Here is a 13,321-nt window from a genome sequence, read left to right as displayed (position 1 = left end):
ACTTAAATCATTTTCTTACTGAGATCACCCCTGACCCATTCATATGATCCCTGCACTTCCTCTATAATAGCAGAATACTGATCATCATTTAATATCTGCATTCCCTATTAGATCACAAGGTCTCTGAAAGTTTGTCATTACTACTGTGTACCCGTGTCTAGCAGAAATTTGGAATCAAGTAGGTATTCAACAAATACCTGAGGAAATAAAGTCTAATACAGAAATAACTATAATAACAATGCTAGTTATTGGACACTTACTAATACACAAAGAGAATAAAGAAGTTGTCCAATATCCCATGGCTCATAAGCAGTAGAGCTAAGGGAGATTCCATAAATGTTTGGAATTACTCTATCCTTCGCTGAATTCACCCAAATTCCTCCAAACCAGTTAGTTCTCTTCCATGTCCTCCCTCTAGGGAATGGCTCACTAGAGTCAAAGCCACACTTTAATATTTGCATCAGCTTTGGACTCAGAAACTATTTCTGTCCCATCTAGGGGGAAGCTTCAAAAGCTAAAAGAACCATACTGAACAGCCAGGGGCGGGGAATTCCAGAGCTTTGCTTCTATGAATTCATGTTAACTCTTTGGGCCCATTAAATACGAGAAGAATGGCACCTTAAATATTAAATCTCTCAGTACTGGGGCAGCAACAGCAATTCTTCCAGAAAGAGCCCGCCTGTTCTCTACCACCCCTCTACTTTGGGAGAAGGCAACCACAACTGCGGACCCAGCTGACTGGTTAATCACGGAAGATACGGAAAGGCACACCCCACCTTCCATCCTCCGACCCCCACCGTCAACTACTCCCGGGGCAGTTAATGGCAATCCCGGCCCCAAGAGACCGGCTGGGCGGAGCTTGGGGCTCGAACTAGGCAGAGCCCTGGGCGGTGTCTGTGCTCAGGTCTCGCCACCCCGCTGTTCACCAGGACCCCCCTACCTGACTCGGCCGCCGCCACCAATGCTCTCTCAACCCACGGAGTCGGCTCTGGGGCCAACACAGAAAAGGGAGGGTCCTTGGGGCTGAGCCTGAGACTCGGAGCGGGAAGGTGGCACGCCGGGAGCGGGGGGAGGGGGGTCGAGGGCCTGAGGCCACACGCACTAGTACAGGCCAGTCTCGATGGAAACTTTCTCCGTTACCGGCCGGGCCGCGGCCGCCATGTTCCTGCCGCCGAATCCGCGACGGTACGGAACGCCGCCGGGGTCAAACCGGGCGGCGCGCTTCCTCCCTGAGGCCCGGCCCCCCTCCCCGCCCAAATCCACCGCGCCACAGCCGTCCCAGGTGCGTCCGGCCCTGCACTGGCGCACAGACACCACCTAGGGTGCTGGCCGAGTCCAGCGACCTTCGCCTTCTGGGACTTGGAATCGGCCGCGAACCGGGAGTGGGAAGACCACAAAGGATCATGTAAACCGTGCCTATGAAGCCTCTAGGCCGCCGCCTCGGGCTGGACCGAAACTGGGGCCGGACGGGCGGGACGGCCACACGTGGGCTGTAAATACCGCAGGAGGCTTTGCTGTTCTTTAGTATTTGGCATAATGCATGGCTTTGTGTCTGCTGACCGGCAAAAGGCAAGCTCCTTAGGCTCGCCTTCAAAGCCCTTCTCGCCTCCTTTCCTAATTAAGACTCCTTTTAAATCACCGCCTGGGTCTTTACGCCACCGACAACGCTGAGCTCCCCCCCTCTCCCCCCATTCGTCCCCCTGTCCCTTACATGTTCACCAACCTCTCTTCCTTCACCAACCTCTCTTCCTAAAAGCCATTAAAACGCCCAGGCCTCTTACAGGCAGCGCTTTACAACAGCTGTGGACCCGACGGTTTGGGGATTTGTATCCTGGTTCCCCTTCTCTATGCGCAACCTCAGTTTCTCTGATTAAATAAATAAATAGTAACTAAACCTTCGTTGCAAAGGTGTTGTCAATGTACAGGGAAACAATATATTTTTTTCTGGCAGAAGGTAGGCCCTTAAAAAGTATGAATTACTCTTCCCTAAGAATAGCCCTTCCTGCCTGCCTTCTCTCCCTCCCATCATTTTCTACTCCTTGTAGCTCTTAGGTCAGTTAATCTCCCTGAACCCCAGTTTTCTTATGTGTTAATGGGATACTAATAATATCCACCTTACAGGGTTGTCATAGGGATTAAATGAGAAGATACATGCAGAAAAATCCCTTACAATCTTTAGATGTTTTATATCCTTTAGGATAAAGCTCAGAATCCTTCAACAAGTTCTATAGTCTGGCTGTAATCCTTCAACAAATTTTGTAGTCTGGCTCTTTTTTACCTCGGCTTGACATCACAGAACACTCCCTCAGTTGTCTGCACCCCAGCATGCTTTCATTTCCTCTGGGACATGTCCGGTTTTACTCACCATTAAATCCACCCAATGTAGTAGTGCCTGATACATAGTTGGTACATAACTATTTGTAAAGTAATAGTACACAGTAGGACTTCAACAATCACTAGTTCTCTCCCACTTATTTCTGTTAGTGTCGTCTGTTCCTATATCTGCTAATAGAATGTGAATTTCTTCATTTTTATTTAATAGATGTTGGGGGTCGAGGTGGGCAGCACATCTATAGTGATGAAGCACTCTCGGGCTCAGATTCCTCATATGCAAATGAAAAGTGTGAGATTGTGTCCAGACTTCTGTGTAACTCTAAATGCAATCGCTAGCCATCTCCCAAATCTGTAACTCTGGCTCTCTGGAGAACAAGTGTTCTAATAGGGAAAGATAAGATACAATAGGCAGTGAAGGAAAGGTTAGTACCTGAGGTCCCCGGGTGGGGGAAAACACATATTTTGGAACAATACTGGGAGGGGCTGATTACAACAAATCGCCTCAGGCATTAAAGTCCCTCTTAAGAATGTAACAGACACCATCTACTCCCACTCAGGTTTCCCTCAGGAACCTGACAAAAGACCTGATTAAAAATATCTAGACAATAAAATGTGTGACCCACAAGGAAGCCTGTGGCCATCCACCACACCTCATACAATGGAAACAAGCCAATTAGATATGGACAACCCAGCACCTAGAGTTGTCTAGCCTGTAAGAGTATGACCTGAGAAGGAATGAGGAGGAAGGGAAGGCGGCGATGACCAAAACCCTTGCCTATAGTCGCAGGTATTTACTTTCTAAGTCCCCCTCACTGTATAGAGCGTTTCCATACTATTCTTCCTTTCTGATCTTATACTCCAGTAAACTTTTGCCTGCTGGTCATTTTGTGTCCACCTCTACATTCTTCAAAGTAGCAAGATAATGAACCCCCACCCCGTCTTGAGGTAAAAAAAACTCCTGCCACAGTGTCCATATTGCCTACTACCTGCTAGATGTTTCTTCTTGAATACATTGAATACACTTCTAACTCAGTTTACCTTTAGTGGACATTTATTTATACATATATATATTGTTTTTTTGTTTTGCATTCCCACCATCTGAACTCCCCACTTGAGGAGTCTAGTAGTAGCTGAAACTGAAATGCCACATACTTGTTCTACCAATCATGTGTACCAGCTGGGAGCTATGGACTCAAAAAGGCAACCATGGCGCACCTGGGTGGCTCAGTAGCTTGAGCATCAGACTCTTGATCTCCGCTCAGGTCATGATCTCACGGTTCATGACTTTGAGCCCCACGTTGGGCTCTTGGCTGACAGCATGGAGCCTGCTTTGGGATTCTCTCTCTCGCTCTCTTTTTCTGCCTCTCCCCTGCTTGCATGTTCTCTCAAAATAAATAAATAATTAAAAAAAAAAAAGCAAACAGAAAGCTGTGCTTCCGGGGTAACTGGAGGAGTGTGGCAAGGGAGGCTCCCGAGGCAGTAGGGAGAGTGTTTCTGGTGGTTGACATCCAGTGTTCAGGATGAGTGGCATCAGTAATTCAAGATGCCTGTGTGCCTACAGCAACTCTAGAGCCCTCTCCCATCAGTTCAGTGCTCTGTTGTTATTGGTTGTAGACTCTGACCATGCAGGTCCAAGGCTTCGTTTCTAGAAACGCTCTGAGCTACCCAGTATCCTCTAATAAATTTCTTTTCTGCTTAAATCAGCCACAGCTGTTTCCTGTTCCTTAGCACTAAGACTCCTCATTAAAACACTGCTTTTTCATCTTCCTCAAAGATGATCCACAGCCTTGTGACCTTGAAACTATCTTTGATGCTTGTTATCTTGTCGGTATACTTTAGAATACTTCAGCGAGATGTGTATGTGTTTGAGAGTTAACTTTAATCTGCACACTCCAGGGTGGGTAATTAGCATTTGAAAGACTAATCAGGCATCTTCACTCTAACGTTGGCTGCACAAGTGCTTCCACCATCACTGTTAATCTGCACTAGAGGTATGTTAATGAACATAAAAGATTACAAATAATTTTTCATTGTGGAAAGAACAGGTGTTCAGGATATGTGGCTGGCTAGCATACTGAGCAGGTACTTCTGTTTCTGCCTCAATGTAGCACGTGGAAGAGTCTTCTGAATATAGCACCCTAACAGCCTTCAGAATGGCTCCCTGGGTCTAGAACGCTGTTTAGTACTTTGGCACAAAATATTTTTTGTGTAGTTGTGTGTGTGTGTGTGTGTGTGTGTGTGTGTGCTTGCTTGTTGATGCATATTTATCTGTGTAGTTGCATGAAGTCTGAGACTTGCTTTCACTATAGGACACGACCTATTAGTAAACGAGAGGGTAGTAACTCTCATCAGTTTTCCATTGTTGAAGGCTGCCAGTACTGACTAAAAAAGAACCTCACAATTGTGAAGGCCAAGTGTTTTTTTGTTTTCATTCACTACATTTCTTGCATTTATCATTTCTTTTCAAAGTCCACTGCCACTACCATAGTTGAGGTCCTAACCCCGAATTACTTCAGTAACCTCTGTGGTTTGTCATCCTGACGTCAGCCTCACCCAGCCTCTAATCCATCACACTGACTGATATTCTCAGAGCACCGTTCTGTGTCACTTTTTAGATTAAAACCAATGATTTCTACAGGCTACAGAATAAAGTCCAAACTCCTTAGCCTGGCACCTGAGGCCCTCCAGAGCATGAACTGAACACCCCTTTGCTGGGTACTATTTGTCCCCAAATTATAAATATTAGGGTCAGTTCCTGACATCTAGTACATCCACAGCCAAACACCTGGATATAAAGCAGCCACCTGGGTACCATTTCAGTGACAGGAGATCTCAAGCTGCGGTTACTGATGGCAGTGTAATGATCCTAATAGCAGGAACATCCATTCTCCAACACTTGTTTCTATGCAGGCAAGGTCTGTGTGCTCCAGGCCAAAAATTTCGCCCAGAGGAATTATTTCAGACTAGGAACAGCTGTTGAAAATATCTTTTAAAAATCAAGGGAAGGAGGGAAGGTGGCACCTGTGGCAGAGAAATGGATGGTTGTATCTTTCTCAGTCCTCTGTGGCAGAGAGTCACAGGTAAGTCCTACATTATTTCTTCCTATGTTCTCTCTTGTTTTCCTCCTATTTCTTCCAATTCTTCAATCCTGTTCCAGAGTCGAACGAACTCAGCATCTCCCTAGATGATCTGCTGGGTCTACTCCCTTGATATATCTCTGTAACACTTTGAGATTACAAAGTGCTTTCACCTCTATCATATAATTTGATTTCTATAAATCTAAATGAAGTAACCATCTTCATCATCATGTTATACGTAAAATAAACAAGGTCCAGAGAAACTACACTGACCCAGGGCAGGCACTTAAACTTCAGTCTTTTGGCTTCAAGTTCTAGGATATCAAGTGCAGCTTTCTAAATATCATTTCCTTTTGTGGGTGAAGGCAGGTATTTCAGTCTCATTATTACTGTAAACAGCAGGAGAGGGTTACAGTGTTCAGCCTGGCATACACCTTAGAATCATCTTGAGGATATTTATTCATTAACTTATGTATGTATTTATTTATTCATTTACTTACATACTTTTTAATGTTTTATTTATTTATTTTTAAAAACATTTATTTTATTTTATTTTGTTTTTATTATTTTTTTAACATGAAATTTATTGTCAAGTTGGATTCCATACAACACCCCGTGCTCATCCCCAACAGGTGCCCTCCTCAATACCCATCACCCACCCTCCCCTCCCTTCCACCCCCCATCAACCCTCAGTTTGTTCTCAGTTTTAAGAGTCTCTTATGTTTTGGTTCCCTCCCTCTCTAACCTTTTTTTTTCCTTCCCCTCCCCCATGGTCTTCTGTTAAGTTTCTCAGGATCCACATAAGAGTGAAAACATATGGTATCTGTCTTTCTCTGTATGACTTATTTCACTTAGCATCACACTCTCCAGTTCCATCCTCGTTGCGACAAAAGGACAGATTTCATTCTTTCTCATTGCCACATAGTATTCTATTGTGTACCTAACCACAACTTCTTTATCCATTTATCAGTTGATGGACATTTAGGCTCTTTCCATAATTTGGCTATTGGTTGAAAGTGCTGCTATAAACATTCGGTACAAGTGCCCCTATGCATCAGCACTCCTGTATCCCTTGGGTAAATTCCTAGCAGTGCTATTGCTGGGTCATAGTGTAGATCTATTTTTAATTGTTTAAGGAACCTCCACACTGTTTTCCAGAACAGCTGCACCAGTTTGCATTCCCACCAACAGTGCAAGAGGGTTCCCATTTCTCCACGTCCTCTCCAGCATCTATGGTCTCCTGGTTTGTTCATTTTGGCCACTCTGACTGGCATGAGGTGGTATCTGAGTGTGGTTTTGATTTGTATTTCCCTGATGAGGAGCAACGTTGAGCTCCTCCTTCATGTGCCTGTTGGCCATCTGGATGTCTTCTTTAGAGAAGTGTCTCTTTCATGTTTTCTGCCCACTTCTTCACTTCATTATTTCTTTTACAGGTGTGGAGTTTGGTGAGTTCTTTATAGATTTTGGATACTAGCCCTTTGTCTGATATGTCATTTGCAAATACCTTTTCCCATTCCGTTGGTTGCCTTTTAGTTTTGTTGATTGCTTCCTTTGCAGTGCAGAAGTTTTTATCTTCATGAGGTCCCAATAGTTCATTTTTGCTTTTAATTCCCTTGCCTTTGGAGATGTGTCAAGTAAGAAATTGCTACGGCTGAGGTCAGAGAGGTTTTTTTCCTGCTTTCTCCTCTAGGGTTTTGATGGTTTCCTGTCTCACATTCAGGTCCTTTATCAATTTTGAGTTTATTTTTGTGAATATTGTAAGAGAGTGGTCTAGTTTCATTCTTCTGCATGTTGCTGTCCAGTTCTCCCAGCACCATTTGTTAGAGACTGTCTTTTTTCCATTGGATATTCTTTCCTGCCTTGTCAAAGATTAGTTGGCCATACTTTTGTGGGTCCAATTCTGGAGTCTCCTTTCCATTGGTCTATGTGTCTGTTTTTGTGCCAATACCATGCTGTCTTGATGATTACAGCTTTGTAGTAGAGGCTAAAGTCTGGGATTGTGATGTCTCCCCCTTTGGTCTTCTTCAAAATTACCTTGGCTACTCGGGGTCTTTTGTGGTTCCATACAAATTTTAGGATTGTTTGTTCTAGCTTTGAGAAGAATGCTGGTGCAATTTTGATTGGGACTGAATTGAATGTGTAGATAGCTTTGGGTCGTATTGACATTTTAATAATATTTATTCTTCCAACCCATGAGCATGGAATGTTTTTCAATTTCTTTATATCTTCTTCAATTTCCTTCATAAGCTTTCTATAGTTTTCAGCATATAGATCTTTTACAGGTTTATTCCTAGGTATTTTATGCTTCTTGGTGCAATTGTGAATGGGATCAGTTTCTTTATTTGTCTTTATTTTACTTCATTATTAGTGTATAAGAATGCAACTGATTTCTGTACATTGATTTTGTATCCTGTGACTTTGCTGAATTCATGTATCAGTTCTAGCAGACTTTTGGTGGAGTCTATTGGGTTTTCCATGTATAATATCATGTCATCTGCAAAAATTGAAAGCTTAACTTCTTCTTTGCCAATTTTGATGCCTTTGATTTCCTTTTGTTGTCTGATTGCTGATGCTAGAACTTCCAACACTATGTTAAACAACAGCGGTGAGAGTGGACATCTGTTGTGTTCCTGATCTCAGGGGGAAAGAGCTCAGTTTTTCCCCATTGAGGATGATACTAGCTGTGGGCTTTTCATAAATGGCTTTTATGATCTTTAAGTATGTTCCTTCTATCCTGACTTTCTCAAGGGTTTTTATTAAGAAAGGATGCTGAATTTTGTCAAATGCTTTTTCTGCATCGATTGACAGAATCATATGGTTCTTTTCTTTTATTAATGTGATGTATCACGTTGATTGATTTGCGAATGTTGAACCTGCCCTGCAGCCCAGGAATGAATCCCACTTGATCATGGTGAATACTTCTTTTTATATGCTGTTGAATTTGATTTGCTAGTATCTTATTGAGAATTTTTGCATCCATATTCATCAGGGATATTGGCCTGTAGTTCTCTTTTTTTTGCTGGGTCTCTGTCTGGTTTGGGAATCAATGTAATGTTGGCTTCATAGAATGAATCTGGAAGTTTTCTTTCCCTTTCTATTTTCTGGAACAGCTTGAGAAGGATAGGTATTACCTCTGCTTTAAACGTCTGGTAGAATTCCCCAGGGAAGCTATTTGGTCCTGGGCTCTTATTTGTTGGGAGATTTTTGATAACTGATTCAATTTCTTTGCTGGTTATGGGTCTGTTCAAGTTTTCTATTTCTTCCTATTTGAGTTGGGGAAGTGTGTGGGTGCTTAGGAATTTGTCCACTTCTTCCAGGTTGTCCGGTTTGTTGGTATATAATTTTTCATAGTATTCCCTGATAATTACTTGTATCTCTGAGGGATTGGTTGCAATAATTCCATTTTCATTCATGATTTTATCTGTTTGGATCCTCCCCCTTTTCTTTTTGAGAAGCCTGGCTAGAGGTTTATCAATTTTGTTTATTTTTTCAAAAAACCAACTCTTGGTTTCATTGATCTGTTCTACAGTTTTTTTAGATTCTATATTGTTTATTTCTGCTCTGATCTTTATTTATCTTCTTCTTCTTCTAGGTTTGGGGTGTGTTTGCTATTCTCCTTCTAGTTCCTTTAGGTATGCTATTAGACTTTGTATTGGGGATTTTTCTTGTTTCTTGAGATAGGCCTGGATGGCAATGTATTTTCCTCTCAGGACTGCCTTCACTGCATCCCACAGCATTTGGATTGTTGTATTTTCATTTTCATTTGTTTCTATATTTTTTAATTTCTTCTCTAATTGCCTGGTTGACCCACTCATTCTTTAGTAGGGTATTCTTTAACCTCCATGCTTTTGGAGGTTTTCCAGACTTTTTCCTATGGTTGATTTCAAGTTTCATAACATTGTGGTCTGATAGTGTGCATGGTATGATCTGAATTCTTTTATACCTATGAAGGGCTGTTTTGTGACCCAGTATGTGATCTGTCTTGGAGAATGTTCCATGTGCACTCGAGAAGAAAGTATATTCTGTTGCTTGGGGATGCAAAGTTCTAAATATATGTGTCAAGTCCATCTGATCCAATGTGTCATTCAGAGCCCTTGTGTCTTTATTGATCCCGTGTCTAGATGATCTATCCATTGCTCTGAGTGGAGTATTAAAGTCCCCTGCAAGTACCACATTCTTATCAATAAGTTTGCTTATGTTTGTGATTAATTGTTTTATATATTTGGGGGCTTCTGTATTCGGTGCATAGACATTTATAATTGTTAGCCCTTCCTGATGGATAGACCCTGTAATTATTATACAATGCCTTTCTTCATCTCTTGTTACAGCCTTTAATTTAAAGTCTAGTTTGTCTGATATAAGTATGGCTACTCCAGCTTTGTTTTGACATCCAGTAGCATGATAGATAGTTCTCCATCCCCTCACTTTCAATCTGAAGGTGTCCTCAGGTCTAAAATGAGTCTCTTGTAGACAGCAAATAGATGGGTCTTGTTTTTTTTATCCATTCTGATACCCTATGTCTTTTGGTTGAAGCATTTAGTCCATTTACATTCAGTATTATCGTTGAGAGATATGGGTTTAGAGTCATTGTGATGTCTGTAGGTTTCATGCTTGTAGTGATGTCTCTGGTACTTCATGGTTCTTGCAACATTTCACTCAGCGTCCCCTTTAGGATCTCTTGTAGGGCTGCTTTAGTTGTGATGAATTCCTTCAGTTTTTGTTTGTTTGGGAAAATCTTTGTCTCTCCTTCTATTCTGAATGACAGACTTGCTTGATAAAGGATTCTTGGCTGCATGTTTTTTTCTGTTTATCGCATTGAAGATTTCTTGACATTCCTTTCTAGCTGCCAAGTTTCAGTAGATAGGTCTGCCACTAGTCTTATGGGTCTCCCTTTGTAAGTTACAGCCTGTTTATCCCTAGTTTCTTTCAGAATTTTCTATTTATCCTTGTATTTTGCCAGTTTAACTATGATAGGTCATGCAGAAGATCGATTCAAGTTATGTCTGAAGGGAGTTCTCTGTGCCTCTTGGATTTCAATGCCTTTTTCCTTCCCCAGATCAGGGAAGTTCTCAGCTATGATTTGTTCAAGTACACCTTCAGCCCCTTTCTCTGTCTCTTCCCCTTCTGGAATTCCTATTATATGGATATTTTTCCGTTTGATTGCATCACTTAGTTCTCTAATTCTCCCCTCATACTCCTGGATTTTTTTCTCTCTCTTTTTCTCAGCTTCCTCTCTTTCCATAATTTTATCTTCTAATTCACCTATTCTCTCCTCTGTCTCTTCAATCCTTGCTGTGGTCGCCTCCATTTTATTTTGCACCTCATTTATAGCATTTGTTAGCTCCTCATGACTATTTTTCAGTCCCTTAATCTCTGTACCAATAGATTCTCTGCTGTCCTCGATGCTTTTTTCAAGTCCAGCGATTAATTTTATGACTATTTTTCTAAATTCTTGTTCCGTTATGTTGCTTAAATCATTTTTGATCAATTTCTTAGCTGTCACTACTTCCTGGAGTTACTTTTGAGGAGAGTTCTTCCGCTTTGTCATTTTGGGTTGTCCCTGGGGTGGTGCCAAACTGCAGGGCACTTCAGTAAGCCCTGTGCTATCTGGAGTAACTTGTGTCGGTGGGTGGGGCTGCAGTCAGACATGATGTCTGTCCCCAGCCCACCACTGGGGCCACAGTCAGACTGGTGTGTACCTTATCTTCCCTTCTCCCAGGGGTAGGACTCTGGGATACTTGCACACTGCCAGGCTTGTGGTGCTGCTTTGAGGGAATCTGGCGTATTAGCCAGGGTGCATCTGCAAGGTGCACAGGGGCGGGAGGTGCAGGCCTAGCTAGCTTTGCCATTGGTGGTCCCCTGAAGCGGGGGTGGGGGGGTGGGGGGAGTAGGGGGGTGGGGGGGTGGGGAGGAGGCCCTGCAACACCAGGAGGGAGGCAGGCCTGTCGGAGGGATGGATCCACAGAAGCACAGCGTTGGGTGTTTGGGCGGTGCAAGCAAGTTTGGTGAGGGGAACTGGTTCCCTTTGGGATTATGGCTGGGGGATTGGAGAGGGAGATGGTGCTTGCCAGTGCCTTTGTTCCCCGCCAAGCTGAGCTCTGTCTTCCAGGGCTCAACACCTCTCCCACCCGGTGTCCTCTTGCCCTCCCACTCCGAGCAGAGCTGTTGACTTGTAACATTCCAGATGTTAAGTCCCGCTGGCTGTCAGAACTCACGGAGTCTGGCCCCTCCACTTTTGCAAACCAGACTTCGGGGGGCTCTGCCTTGCTGGGCGGGCTGCCCCTCCACCACCCCAGCACCCTCCTGCCAGTCTGTGTATCGCACACCACCTCTCTGCCCTTCCTACCCTCTTCCGTGAGCTTTTTGTCTATACTTGGCTCCGGAGAGTCTGTTCTGCTAGTCTTCCGGTGGTTTTCTGGGTTATTTAGGCAGATGTGGGTGGAATCTAAGTGATCAGCAGGACAAGGTGAGCCCCGCGTCCTCCTACACTGCCATCTTCCCTGGGTAGTCATGTCTTATTTATTTTTGAGAGACATAGAGACAGAGCGCCAGCAGAGGAGGAGTAGAGAGGGAGACACAGAAACCGAAGCAGGCACCAGATTTTGAGCTGTCAGCACAGAGCCTGACGTGGGGCTCGAACTCAAGAACCATGAGATCATGATCCCAGCCGACGTCAGACACCCAACCGACTGAGCCACCGAGGTGCCCCAAACAGAGTTTTGTTTTTTTTTTTTTAATTTAATTTTAAAATATTTGAGAGACAGAGAGAACCAGTGGGGGAGGGGCAGATAGAGGAGGACAGTGGATTCCAAGCAGGCTCCGTGCTAACAGCAGACGGCCTGATGCAGGGCTCAAGATTGTGACCTGAGCCAACGTCTAACACTTAAGCAACTGAGCTACCCAGTTGAGCTACCCCACATCATCTTGAAGATTTTTAATCTATACCAATACCCAGGCCCAACCCAGATCAATTAAGTCAGTCTCCTCTGGAGTGAGTGCCAGGTAGATGGTGTGTTTTATTAAAGACTTTCCCTGCCCTCCTTCTTGCCTCTCCCCCAGTGATTCTAATGTAAAGCAAGGGTTGAGGACAACTGGGTTATTATCTCCATCTGTGTAGTGGTTCTACAGGTGTGGTCCCTAGACCAGATGCATCAGCATCACCTGGGAACTAGTTAGAAATCCAAATTATCAGGCCCCACCCCAGATCTACAGAATCAGAAACTCTAAGGGTAGAGCCCAGATTTTAGGATGTATGTATTACAAAGCCGAATAACCATGGCTTAATACCAGTTTATTTCTCTCACATAAAAAGTCTAGAAGTAGGTGTTCTAGAGCAGATATGGTGCTTCTTGGTGTCAAAGATCCTAATTCCTTCTCTCTTGTTCCCCTTCCACTCAGAACATGGTTTTCTTTCTCACAGTGCAAGATGTCTGCTTAATTTCTGGCTGTCGCTTCTGAATTCCAGTAACAGAAAGGAGGAAGTACAAGAGGCAAATGTACTCCCCTCACCCCTACATTAATGACACTTCTCAGAAGTTACATGAAACACTTCAGCTTATATCACACTGTCCAGTATTTAGTATTTATAGAATCTGGGAAAAGTAGTAAGTTTTGGGGTGGCCATATGCCTGTGTAAAAATCAGAGTTCTCTTTTTGAGAAGAAGAAAGAATGATGGATGACAACAAGCCATGTTTGCCAGAGCTTAACTACACTTTTTTCTTACATCCCAAATTCTTAAATTAGATAATAAATGTCATTATTATTGTCTGAACCCTTTTGCACTTATTGCATTAGCATTTACACTGTGTTAAGAATGGCAAATATTGCATCATATGGCTGAGCCATGATTTAGTTAACTTTTTCCTTAATTTGGAAAATTTATAATGTTTTTGATTTTTGTTATCAAATT

The 13,321-nt window shown here is 43.2% G+C and overlaps 1 protein-coding gene across 3 annotated transcripts in view; it reads right to left on the bottom strand.

The window, feature by feature from the left end:
• TMEM168 (transmembrane protein 168) overlaps window positions 1-1,405 on the bottom strand; it is a 32,308-nt gene extending 30,903 nt beyond the window's left edge. The window contains exon 1 of one of the 3 annotated variants that reach the window (XM_027075306.2): window positions 1,264-1,405. The gene's annotated coding sequence lies outside the window, so the exon portion shown is untranslated. Of the gene's footprint in view, window positions 1-260; window positions 583-940; window positions 1,216-1,263 lie in introns of those variants that run through there. The other 2 variants (XM_015067349.3, XM_027075305.2) reach the window with 2 other exon arrangements.
• Between the last annotated feature and the right edge of the window lie 11,916 nt (window positions 1,406-13,321).

The sequence above is a fragment of the Acinonyx jubatus genome, chromosome A2 (assembly GCF_027475565.1).
Source record: "Acinonyx jubatus isolate Ajub_Pintada_27869175 chromosome A2, VMU_Ajub_asm_v1.0, whole genome shotgun sequence".
In the NCBI taxonomy this organism is placed as follows: domain Eukaryota; kingdom Metazoa; phylum Chordata; class Mammalia; order Carnivora; family Felidae; genus Acinonyx; species Acinonyx jubatus.
Note: the sequence above shows the minus strand (reverse complement) of the source record. Positions and strands in the feature narration are given on the sequence as shown.